The sequence below is a fragment of the Schistocerca cancellata genome, chromosome 2 (genome assembly GCF_023864275.1).
Source record: "Schistocerca cancellata isolate TAMUIC-IGC-003103 chromosome 2, iqSchCanc2.1, whole genome shotgun sequence".
NCBI classification, from domain to species: Eukaryota; Metazoa; Arthropoda; class Insecta; order Orthoptera; family Acrididae; genus Schistocerca; species Schistocerca cancellata.
The window spans coordinates 1,075,530,338-1,075,543,949 of record NC_064627.1 but is presented as its reverse complement, the minus strand read 5'-3'; the positions used below and the strand labels follow the sequence as shown (position 1 = coordinate 1,075,543,949).

Genomic DNA, 13,612 nt, shown 5'->3' with positions numbered 1-13,612 from the left:
GAAAATGGGAACTGTACGTGTACAGATGCAAAAAAGACTTGCTATGCAACATATCAGAACTATATGTAGAATTCAAGGAAAAGTATCCCAATATCAAAGTAGGTTTATCACCTTTTTTCAATATTCAGCCAAAATGGGTAGTGCCTGTAAGTGAAAGGGGCACACACAATGTTTGTGTATGTGAGACCCATCAAAATGCTAAGCTGATGTTTGCTGCTATAAAGGGTTCTGGTCTGGATTACAAAGGTGCAATGAAGCTGCTAGTGTGTGACATCAGTTCCTACCAGTGCATGATACACAGTTGTGAAAAGTGTCCTGGTAAGGCAAAACCTGCAGAACACATGAATAACAAACTGTATGGTGAACTCCTTGTGGATGACGACCAACTTGTTTCTTATAAACAATGGACACACATGGATCGCACAAGTCTTGAAACAAAGCAAAGTACAGTGGAAGATTTTGTTGAAATGTGTTGTCAAAAAATGAACAAACTGACCACACACAGCTTCACAGCAACAGCACAATCGGCTTATCTCCAGTTTTATAAGGATGATTTGAAACAAGATGAAATTATAGTAATACTAGACTTTTCTGAAAATTATGCATTTATAGTTCAAGACGTCATCCAAGGATATCATTGGGACAACAGTCAAGCAACTCTCCAGCCATTTGTGATTTACTATAGAGGTGAATCAGGTGATGTGTCTGTCATGAACCTGTGCGTTTTTAGTGACTGTTTAATTCAAGATGCCATTGCAGTTCATGCCCACATTCGCACTGTCATGGCCTATGCGAAAAACAAGCTGCCTCACATACATTTTCTGAAATACTTCAGTGATGGGGCAGATAGTCAGTACAAAAACTGTAAAAATCTCAAAAATTTATACATGCATTACCTGGATTTTCAGATTCATGCAGAATGAAATTTTTTCGCAACAAGTCATGGTAAAAATGTATGTGATGTTATTGGTGCTGCCATTAAGTTCATTGCATCACGAGCTAGTCTGCAGCACCCTACAGAAGGTCACATTCTAACACCTCTTCAGTTATTTATCTGGGTAAAGAAAAATATCTCTGGCATACAATCATTCTATGTTTCGAAAGATGAGGTGAAATCAGTCGAAGAGTTGCTAAAAAGCAGACTAGACCACATTAAAACTGTTGCAGGCACAAGGAGCCATCATCACTTCTCTCCAGCGGACTCTGACAATGTGCAGATGAGCAGACTGTCCGGTTATAACTATAGGTTCATGCACAACATGTGTCTTCACAGTGTGTCTGACTCAGGATTCAGAAGCAAAAGCAGCAACATACAACCAGGTTGCTATGTTATTGCTGTGTGTTGCAGAGTGCTGTGAAGCAGAAGGTGATGTATTTGTGAACTTCATAGCACCAGCAGGACCAGCAAGATCATTTCATTGGCCACATTTGGCAGACACGTGTTGGATTCCTTTTGAACATATTCTTATGACAGTTACAGTTCCTACCACAGTGTCAGGAAGACAGTACAATTTGCCACTCAATGTACAGAGTACAGTAGCTGAATTGTGGGAGAACTTCTGTTCGAAGCACAATCAACTGGTTTTTAGCAGTTAAGGTGCAGTAAACATTAATGATAGGTTGTGTTAATCTGTCTATATGTTGTTGGTTAGTGATTAAACAGTTGTGGGAGAGGATAAGAAGAGGCAGAACAGTTTACGATATGTTTTTACAAAATTGTGTTGTGGAACAATGACCACATCACCAAATACATATCTGTCAACTTCCACTGTACACAAATGTCTTGCAATAACATGCTGAAATTTTGAGATATATGTCATTATGGTCTACTTATGCAATGTGTGAAATTTGACTTGGATACCACTTGTCCCTTTTGTGCTAACACACTTTGAAAATGCATGTTTTTCAGGTAATTTTTCAAATTTTTGTATTTTCGTGTGCATGTAACTCTGTTTTTTGTGACTGATATGGGCATGATGAGTTATGTGTGTGTTTAGGCCACATTAAGCTTAACACATAAAATTTATACCCTTTTTGAGTGAATTATATTTGGCATAGAGGGCATCTACAATATGTACCTTTTAACATATAAATTTTTTTAATCACATTTTGAAATTTTTTATTTTCCTTCATAAATATGTTGCTGGTGTTTTGATTCAAGGAGTGTGTTCTCTAAATGGATGTTACTGGGTTGTAAAAATTTCACTGGACTGTGTGGAATAGTTCCTAAGTTATTAAGACCTGAAGTTGGGTCTGATGCGGGTTGCAATTTCCGGGTCACGCCACCTTCTTTCACAAGTCATAATTCTGGAACTAATTGGCAGGGGAAACTAATACTTTGTACACGAGTGTTCCACACATGGTAGAATTAGTGTACTGAATTTCAATCAAATCTGAGGCTATGAGCTGGAGCCCGTGGTTGAACTGACATGGAATGACCCATCTGTATGCCACATGTAGAATTAGGTTTGAAGGAGGCCCCATTTTGCCGCTGCTTGGTTTTCCAAAAAACAATGTTCCTCTGTAGAGCTCAGAGCAGGTCGGTCATAATTGCCATCTTTGTTGTTATTATTATTATTATTATTATTTTCTGGAGCTCCATATCTTTCTACAGTTTTTTAAAGTTGCTTATTTCTAACTGTCAAGTGCAATTTCACCCCCGAAAAATCATGGTATTTCTTTGGTCCCTGTTCTTTTTCATGTCTCCTTCTCGTATTTCGATGATCATCCCGCAAGTGTCACCTATGGCGAGCCCCATGCTTGACAAGCACGATTGCGCAAGAATGCTTGCCCAAGTTTGCTTGAGAGTGTGAAGGATAAATCTGTGCACGATTCAGGACAGTGCAAGCACATTGATGCTTGATCGGATTTAGATTGCACATGCTTGTGCAACCTTTCAAGCGTGTGTATGCTTGACCGTGTGTACCAGGAATAGAGAGGCTTGCGCGAGCACGTGTCAGTGATCTGGTTTGATTGAATTTTTATTAGATCTTGTTAAATTACATTCTGTACAAACGCTGTACTGCATTGTAGATCAACTCAAAGAATACAGTATTACATGGAGAAAAAGAGAAGAAAATCAACAATACTATGAGGCAGTTTCCATAGTGTGTCTACAACGAATAGTTAATATGGAAATAACATTTTCGTTTCTTTAGCCACTCTTTGCTTCACATTCACGTTTTAGCTTTTGTAGTTTTCCTAACACAAGCAGAAAAGGTTGCCAAGGCAAGGGCATTCTCGTCTGACATTTTCTGATAAAATAATGAGTGTACAAGCTTGCGCATGTATCCCTAGAAGTTACGTGTGTAGCCGCCTTCGAGTTGGGCGGGAAAGTACTACAGTGCTACATTTCCATTTTATAGTTTCTTCCGTCCAGGATCATCTAAATATGGGATGGAGACATGCAAACGAACATGAAGCAAGGAAATACCACGATTTTTCAAAGAAAAAGTTGCACCTTACGGTAGGAAATAAGTAACTTCGGAAAGCTGTAAAAAGGCCTTATTGAACTTGACTATAGCTATATATCACAAATGAGTTTCGAATAGGATATGGACACTAAACTTCTAACTCTAATAATGCACTAGTGAGAATTATGATTACCTATTTCACGTACTTTATGCAAAAACTCTGACCTTTAAATATTGTTGAATTAATACTTCGCAGTTACCACAGTCGAAATATGTAGCAAACACTATTGTCGTTTACAAAACACTTTAATAAAATCAGAGATACAACGCCGTTTTCAACCTCCTTTTCCCAGAGTTGCCAATATTGATTTGTGCCCGGGATTAGAAAATCTTGGTGCCGAACGGGTGTGCCGATCGGTTGCACTCGGCTGGCTTCGTGTCTGCAACTCGTGGCGCTTGTTGGTGGCAGACGGTGAAAGCACATATCGATTACATTCGCCCTTAGGACAAGGAGCTGATTGATTTAGTCCGCGCAAAATTTAAAATTGTTTGTAAGCTACCTTGACCGCTTTTGCTGTTTTGGAATCTACAGTTGACGGTAATGAAAGCATTTACAAAACAAATTCCTCCAAAATATATCCCACAACTCCTAAAAATATAGGTAACTTCTCCCGAAACTGCGAGTAATTTTTCACAGGTAAAGTGTTACAATTTTTATTATCTTAAATGCCTAACACTACACGTTTCTGACTGCAGGGAACTATGCAGGCACATTGGTCAGAATCCAGTGTTTATTGCCGATGGCTGCACAAACTTAGTGGCCACAAGTTTTCTTCATTAACCTAGAGTTGAATTTTAACTTTTAGCACAACTTCATATAGTTATCTCGAGACATTCCTATCCAACTACAGAAGCTTACGAGTAGCTCTATATTTTTATGTAATATTCATTTCAACGGACTGACTCTGCAAATAACACACAGACTGTCGTAATTATATTTCACAACCTGGAGGTGCAGAGGCATTTACTAATGTATTGCAGTGGAGTGGAGAATCAGAAACAGCTGACAGACTTTGTGGTATAATCTAATTAGCTTCATGAGTCTATTATTAGAGCAAGTTCTACACTATACCAGTGTTTATGTAGTTTTTGTCTGAGTATGAAATATTTTGTATGCTTGCATGTCTGAAAGGGCATTGTAATGTGCAGATACAGACGCTGTATAAACACAGACATTGTAACTAGTATCAATGGTGTGTTCATGCCCCTACGACATAAAATGACAATCATAAGGGATGGGGACCCTTTGACATGTGAAAGTATGGTCCTGGAGACATGCACGGATAAAAGAAGTTGTTGAAGTGACTGGTCGCAGTAAGCGGGAAACTGACATCAATCCGGATTCGTAAAACGCGAATCAATTTTACTTTCAAAATTGGGCACACTGTTTTAGTGACCTACGAAATTTTCTTTCTAAAGCTGCTTCGGATAAGAAATCGCCAGTAAGGTTTAAACTGTGTTGCAGGAATTCAGGGTTATTAAGACTACTTTAGTACCGCACAACAATGTGAGTTAAGAATAAAAATTGCATGTGCTGTCTGATTGTCATTAGTTTCTTTACTGATAAACAAAAATGCAAATGAAAATTGTCGCTGCTAATGGCAAGCGTTAACAAAAGCCAGCAAATTGTCAAAGCACATTTTTATGGTGAGAATCATAACATAGTAGGTGACTACGTTTCTTTGATACGCAAACTTTTAAAGATACAAGTTTCTCAGAAATGAGATCGATACTTGAATTGCACATACGCGCGGTGCGTGGCAGCCGCTACTATCGATGCCAATTGTGGCGGAACCGGTTTATAGTATTTCGTGACTAATTACTTATAAAAGATATTTCAGGTAAATCAAAAACAACATCAGTCCAGTTACCTATTGTCAGCGTAACAATTAGTTTGATCTGAAAAATAATTATCCCGGCTAATTGTCACTCTGCTAAAGAAATCTGCACTTGACGTTGTGTAGAAATGTTGTCTGTGAAGTCGTGTGAGTGGCATTAAATTGCCTATCATTTATCAGATTTTACACAACTGTTACTTAAGATGGAAGCACTTTTCTCTAGCAAAGGGAACAATTAGTCACAAAATCAGTGGTGACTCGTGACCAAAGAAGATGGTGGTGCACTTTGCTCACGAAGGAAAACATCAACAAAAGAGAAAAATCAGTACACTGCCCATGTTTTTGTACGCCTGATATAAACAGACCGCTCGCTCGTGTCATTCCTGCATCTACTCATAATAAAACCAAAAGGTGTACAAAGGAAAAAGTATTACTTTCGCAGAATAAAAGGACTTAAAATCAACTGCAGCTCTGCGCACTCAAAAAGTGGTAGGCATGCCTTACTAACCTTTTTCAGCAGGACTGATGCTAACGCCGCTCGATTTTATCTCTGAATTTGGATGTGGTGGTGATCACGTGTACAGGAACTCTATTCTTTCCTTCGTTTGCAAATCGTTCAATTACTCTTTGATTAAAGTCTACAATTTTTCCACTTCTCTTTTCTATTTGTTTTGTTTTATTATTATTATTATTATTATTCGCGTAACAACTAATGTATGAGATAAAATATGTTACTACAAAAAGAGACCCGAAATACCTTTTAGTGATGCTGTGCTATGCCTTTCTTTGGATCATTAATTTTCAACGAAACAAAATATATCATGTTCTTATTGTTCTGGATCTGGCTTTCTATTAAAGGAACATTTTTTCGTTACTGTAACTCGCCATAAAGTTCAACATATCTTCCTTACTTTATAGTTATTGAAAAGGTTAATGAAAATTACTTCGTTATCAATACTGATGTTACAATACGCAATGATTGTTCAACATCATAATTTTGCAGTGGATTTTTGTTAACAGTAAAACAACAATAAGTACCACGACTAACACGAGAACATGAGACTATTATCGGAGAAAAAAGATGTTTTTACTATAAGGTTGCCAGACCAGAACTACGCACAGCAAGATTTCTTTTATGTGACGAAAGTAAATTATCTTTCTGCATTGTTAGTAATATATTATCAGCAGCCCGCATCAACCTGTAAAACACATCATAAAATCTGCTGCTCTACTCTGCAACTCCGAAAGCTGAAAGAAATAATTTTTACTTCACTATTACCTGCCCGCTTCTTTGCGGTATGATAGATTTCATTTAATGCAATTTGAATGCGCCGCGGCAACGGCTCGTTCGTTCGTAGCGCAGCTCTGCACCACGAATAATATTTAAATAACTGTAAATGTCTTAAAGGGATGGGATAAAAAACCAGGCAAGCTTATTACAAATCATAATGCAAGGTTTCACTAAGTAACTATTCAAAACATTTAAACAATTCGATTAATTACACACCTTTCCAAAACTTTACTTTATGGCGTCCCTCTTACAAACTTGACAAAAGAATGCTACGCTAACGTACAATATAACGTCACAGGCTATCCTACTCACGTAACTCCAAGAAGACGACAGAGAAATTAATGTTCGTTCTGTATTATTTATACTAGTCACATGTTCTCATCTTTGTTTGATATTTAATAAGTATCGTCTGTGGCGGTTTCAGTACTCGCCGACACAGATATTATCTAAAATAAATTAAAGTACATAATTTTATACAAGAACAAAACATGATACAAATGCTTTCTCTTTATTACATAATATGCCTTTTGTTAAGAGACGTTACAAATTCCTAAAACGAGGTCTCGTTCAATAGAGAGCATCGCGAGTGCTGATTGTCTTTCGTGGTCCATAGTATTCCGCAAGAAGGTTTTGATGTGTTTCAGCGAAGAAAACCAACGTTCTGCTTCTGAAGTGGTCATTGGAATTGTAATTATCGCTTTCAGGAGCTTCACAGATTCGCTCAGGGTATCACAAAGATTATTGTCTGTTATGTAATCCAGAAAGCTCAAGGCTCCACACGTGCTCTTGAATTCCTCTCTTCCATAAATAAAAGTTCTGTTCGAAGTTTCTTTGCTTCCAAAAAAGAGTAGCATTCAATAGCAGCTCTGAAAGAAGTTTCTGGAAAACTGGGAGAGTAAGTAGCGAATTTCTCTGGTAGAAAGAGAGAGGCTGCAACTAGGTGTCCAGTGAACCTGTATCTTTCTTTTTGCCTCGTAACTTATGACATCACATACTTCTTTTGCTGCCCGCAGGAGATTACACATCGCTGCTCCATGTTCAGTTCTCCCTCTTATGGTATTCATGTAAACCTGTTGAATTTTCACTTACTCCTTCCCTAATGATCGCAATTTCACGCTCAAAAGCTGTCAGCTGATTTAGTGCGTATGTTGGGTCAATATCCCTTTTTTGTAGCTGGTTATACAAAATATCCATATGGATCATGATTTTATGGAAAAATGAAAGGCAAAAAATGAACTTTTCATCCTTCAAAATTGTTACTAAGCCACAGGCTTGCAGGATCATGTTCTCATTACACAGTTTTTACCCCTGGCTCATATTATTCCCGCGAGTGATGATATCTTCCCCATATTCGAAAACATTATTGACACTCCTTGACTGAATATTCCAACGGTTAGGCACTGAACGTGGCAGTCGTTTTCGTACTATTTCGTCGAGAACTGCTGTTCTTTGAAGAAATGCTGAAAAGAAGCTGCAAAGTCCCTGAAGTTTAGTGAAGAATATGCGCACATTTTTATTAATGCTTTAAGCATAATGAGATTCAACTGGTGGGCGTAACAATTATGTACGAAGCATTGGGAAACTTTTCCTTAACAAGAGTCTGCACGCCACGTGACGAACCACTCATGACTGCTGCACCATCATATGTTTGCGCTATTAGCTTATGTGGACAGTTCCCCAAATGATTATTTATCTGTTCGATGACGGACGTTGCCAAAGACTGGCATCATGCTTTTCTGGTGCTGTGAAGTTCCAAAATCTTTCAGCTGGTTTTCCGTTAATGATTTACCTATATACTGTAACCATCTGGAAAACACAGGTTACGTCACTACGTCAGATATTATGGCCAAATCTCCGCACCCTTAATTTCCTTTCTAATTTCCTCTTGGCAGACGAAGCATGCACTGGAGGAGTTCATTCTGGGTGGTTTTTGAGGTTCCTTTGAAAACTGTAGCTTTCTCTAAATGCGATTTTAATACAGAGTCTAATTCTGCACTAAAATTAATCAAGGAACGAAAAACACCAGTATTGGAAGATGACTCAGTCTTATCATGTCCTCTAAGGGCAAGTTCCAACGCACCACAGAAGCAAACACAGTTAATAATTAGATTAAATATGTACCTATTATCGGTAACTTTTTGGTTGTGTACTGCCACGGACCTTCTGTACCCACTGTCTAATTGGGTGGCTATATTTGCATTGCCCAGACTTGCCATGTTCAAAACGTTATTTACATCGACTGAAGAAAGTTCGTGTTTTCTAATTTTGTCATAGAGGTGTTGAATGTCACAGACTCCGTATTTAGACGATGAAAGGTCTCCTCCAAATAATAAACAAGGAAAACAAAATAAGGCATTTTTCGTGTCGCAACCACACAGCCATTCATTCATGCTTGTTGTACAATTCAGACTTTTCGTTTTAACGGTTTGCGGAATTGTTAAAGCAGGAGTCGGCCTAACTAGCCTCTTGATTTCTAATTTTTCTTCAAACTTCCGTGAACTGGAGGATTCAGAGAGCAATGAAATCACCTGATTCATTATTTCACGTATTCACTTGTCACTTGAGCCTCAAAATTCACTGTAGCACACGCTAAAATAACCAACACAACGCACAGGAAATAGTTCGCTCGCGAACTGGTAAGGTGGCGCGAGAATCCCTCTTTGTTCGAAGATCCGATAGTTCCGTTTCCCTTCGAAAGAGTTCGGACCCTCTTTCTGTGTCTGGCAGGGTGGCCCGGGTGAGGTGTTTATACACACAAGGCCCGCATACGGGTACAGTGTTGCCAAGCGTTGCCCCCACACCACGCACCCCCTCTGAGACACCTAAGTCCACGTTTGCAGCCACTGTGCAACACCCTGTCGCCGTCGACCCATTCCGTCCAACTCCACTGCGTTCGGCGTCTGGAGCCCGGGCATTTCAAAAGAGATAAACGGAGCGCTACTTCTCCACCAGTATAGAACGCTCAGAAGGCAAAGCCAGTTGAAAAAAAATTATTCCTTGGGGGTAGCGCAAACCTGCAAACCTATACAGGAGCCGCCCCTGCACAAAATACTACCCGCAGGCAACACTGACTACGTCTCCTATTAAAATATTTCATGTAAATCGTCCGAAATAATTAGGCTTCACGCATCAGCAAATAAGAAATTGATATTACGTAATGTGCTGTGAGTACTATTTTTAAAGATTCAATCTGAGTTGAATTCTGTCTTTTAAAGTAGATTCGGGACCACTAGTGCACATTTACTTCCATTCATTTATGTCTAACAACACTTTGTTTGTTAAAATTCTCGATTCAAAACTGCCGCGGAGATATTTTTGCTAAGATGGCGGCAGACAGGCGATAGTCAATTTGTCTATTGTTATTCTCGATTCCTTTTATATCAAGTTAATATATTTATGTTGGAATTGGGTGAACAATATATTTCGTGTGTGACTGCGCAAAGTGCACTGTGTAAAATAGACCTCTTTGGCATTGTCTAACACTCTTTGTGTGCGCTAATTATTCTGTTGTGTTCGCTGAAAATTTTTTTTTCTTGAATGTGCAAATATAGTTATTAGTAAAATGTCCTTTTTCTCCTTAATATTTATTCAGCTGCGCAAATTCCAATAGGTTATGGGCCCAGGCTGTATTTGGAATAAGTATATCAATAAAATAGTAGGGAGAAAGTATTGGAAAAGTTCCAATTTACGTGAAGTGCGAGTTATCCTTACAAGACGATCGCAATTTTTTTTCGCATTATTTTTCGGTGTTCTTTACGGCAATAAAAAGCAAATTACCTTTACCAATGAGTGCGGCACAAATTCCACAGATTGAAAGACTTATAGGTCGTGAAAACTATGCAACCTGGAAGTTCACAGTAGAAGCGTATTTACGTTTAGACGACCTATGGGACGTGGTAGATGGGACAATGGAATCCACAGATCAGAATTATTCAAATAAGGATAGGAAAGCAAAATCAAAATTGATATTACTGATTGATTCGGTGAATTATGTTCACGTTGAAAAAGCTGCTACAGCGAAAGAAGTCTGGGACAATTTACCAAGTGCATTCGAGGATGGTGGTCTTACGAGAAAAGTAGGATTATTGCACGAGTTAATTACCACTCGTCTGCACAAATGTAAGAGTGTAGACGAATACGTTAACAAAATAATAACCACGTCGAACCGACTGAGAAACATCAGATTCGAGATCGCTGACGAATGGATAGGAACATTGCTGTTGGCAGGACTGCCCGAAAGGTATGCATCTATGATTATGGGACTTGAAAGCTCGGGTATACCAATCAAAGGCGACAGTGTTAAGGTGAAAATCCTGCAGGACGTAAAGAGTGCTCCAAGCTCTTGTACATTGGAGAAGGAAGGTGCGTCTGCTCTCTACTCAAAAAACAAAAACAACAAATCGGTGAGGTGCTATAAATGTCAGAAGATGGGACATATTGCGTCTCAGTGCAAAGAAAAAGTAAGCCCAAGATCAGACACTCATCAAAAGAGGTATGTTACTGACAGCCCAGAGAGAAGGACCAATAACAAAGGTAAGGCATTCATGTTTTTATTCTTTTGGTGGGATGAGTAATCTTGATATGGAATGGATTTTAGACTCAGGTGCATCTGTGCATATTGTTAAAGATAAATCACTTCTTTATGACATCAAAGATAAGACTCATATGGGAATATCTACTGTTGATGGCAACAAGCTCCAGTGTCACCTGGCTGGGAAACTAGATCTACATGTAAGTGTAAATGGTGAATCAGATATGGTTACAGCACACGATGTTCATTATGTGAAAAATGTGGCAACTAACCTGCTGTCTGCAGGGGAAATTGTCAAGAAAGGAAATACAGTCACTTTTGACATGCAGGCTGCAAGAGTAATCATTGAAAGTGGTGAAGTTATAGCTACAGCAAGTAACGAAAGGGGCATTTTTAAGTTGGATACCATTGACAGTAAACATAAAAATGTTAGTGATTCAGTATATTCAGCAGCAGGTTTTTATGGCACCGGAGGCTTGGACATCTAAATAGAAAGATTATGTCTATAATAAAGGATATGGTAAAGGGAATACAGAATTTTAGTGTGTCCAAGGATCCTTGTGAGACATGTATAAAGAGAAAACAAGCAAGGTTACCCTTCAAGACTAATAAGAGTAAATCCACAGAAGTCTTACAGTTAATCCACACAGATGTGGCCCAATGGGGTGTGAATCCATAGGTGGGAGTAATTATTTTCTTACATTTATCGATGATTACTCACGATATACTCATGTTGATTTCCTTAGTTCTCATCAGGCCTGATAATGGGAGAGAATATATTAACCAGAAATTGAAGAAACTTCTGGCAGAAAAGGGAGTCAGGCATCAAACTACCATAAGGTACAGACCGTCTCAAAATGGGGTTGCTGAGAGGACTAATAGGACCATTGTTGAGAAAGCAAGGAGCATGATGACACACTGAATTATCCAAAGATTTTTGGGCAGAGGCAGTGTCAACAGCTGTATATTTGAACAACAGATCACCTACAAAAGCATTAAAGAATAGAACCCTTTATGAGATATGGATAGGGAAGAAACCTGATCTAAGCAATATAAGGGTTTTTGGGTGTGATGCAATGGCACATATTCCAAAACAGCTAAGAGGAAAATGGGATCCGAAAGCTAAAAAGTATATTTTTGTAGGCTATTGTGAAAATTCAAGGGGGTACCTATTAATGGATCCATTGACTAAAAAGATTGTCACGAGTAGAGATGTAATATTCTTTGAAAATAGAAAGAACTCAAAAGAGAGCAAAACCACTAAGTCAACTGCACCTAGTTCAGAAGGTGAAACCTTGTGTGAGGAAATAGAAAGTGAAGAAGAGGAAGACGACAGCCAAGGACAAATGGATACAATTTATGATGACAATGAGTTAGATGACGAAAAAAATGAAGAAAACAATGTAAGGCGTTCTTCTCGTGTACCAAAACCGAAGGAATATTCGGATTTTGAGATGTATACAGCACAGTCTTTTAATGATGAGCCAATAACAGCAGAAGATGCAATGAGTGGCCCAAACTCTCAAGAATGGAAAGAAGCGATGAAGAGAGAATTAGAATCTTTATATCAGAACGAAACCTTTTGAACAGGTAGATATGCCAGGAGATAAGAAACCACTGCATGCAAGATGGGTATTCAATTTGAAGAACCCTGAAAGCTCATCACCAAAATACAAAGCAAGACTTGTGGTAAAAGGATATTCACAAAAACAAGGGGTAGATTACGAAGAAAATTTTTCACCTGTAGTCAAGTATGCATCATTGAGATATCTTTTAGCCTTGGCAGTAAAACAAAATTTAATAATTCATCATATGGATGTTAAAACGGCGTATTTAAATGGGAAATTGGAGGAGGAGATATATGTCATTCCATCAAGGGAAGCCATAAAAACCAGATCAGAAAGTAAAACGATTTCTCGTTTGAGAAAAAGTATTTATGGACTTAAAGTGGACATTGCTGTAATCGATGTCTACATGAAACTCTAATAAATATGAATATGAAGCAATCCAAGGCAGATCCCAGCATTTACTATAAAGGGAGAAAAGAAGAAATAATAATAATGGCGATATGCGTGGACGATTTCTTTATCCTGACTGCAAGTGAAGGCCAAATGAGAATTTTCAAGAAACAGCTGCAAACCAAGTTTCAGGTGCATGATTTGGGAGAAGTCAAACGGTATTTAGGTATGCAGATTACTAAGGATGAAGAAAGACAAGAATTGAGCATAAGTCAATCATCATATACGGAAAAAATATTAAAGAAATTTGGAACGAGTGATTGCAAACCCATAAGTACTCCAATGGAAGTAGGAGTGAAGTTAAGTGTAAATCAGACTGATGTGGAATGTGACAAGAATGTTCCTTATTTAGAAGCAGTAGGGGGTCTGTTATATTTGTCTCAAACGTCACGACCCGACATTGCTTTTGCCACCAATGCAGTCAGCAGATATTGCAGAGACCCAAAGGAAAAGCACTGGAA

The 13,612-nt window shown here is 38.5% G+C and overlaps 1 protein-coding gene across 3 annotated transcripts in view; it reads right to left on the bottom strand.

The window, feature by feature from the left end:
- The window catches only part of LOC126149645 (speckle-type POZ protein B-like), a 63,630-nt gene extending 59,784 nt beyond the window's left edge, over positions 1-3,846 (bottom strand). The window contains exon 1 of one of the 3 annotated variants that reach the window (XM_049915827.1): positions 3,607-3,846. The gene's annotated coding sequence lies outside the window, so the exon portion shown is untranslated. The remainder of the gene's footprint in view (positions 1-3,606) is intronic. The other 2 variants (XM_049915828.1, XM_049915826.1) reach the window with 2 other exon arrangements.
- Positions 3,847-13,612: the final 9,766 nt, after the last annotated feature.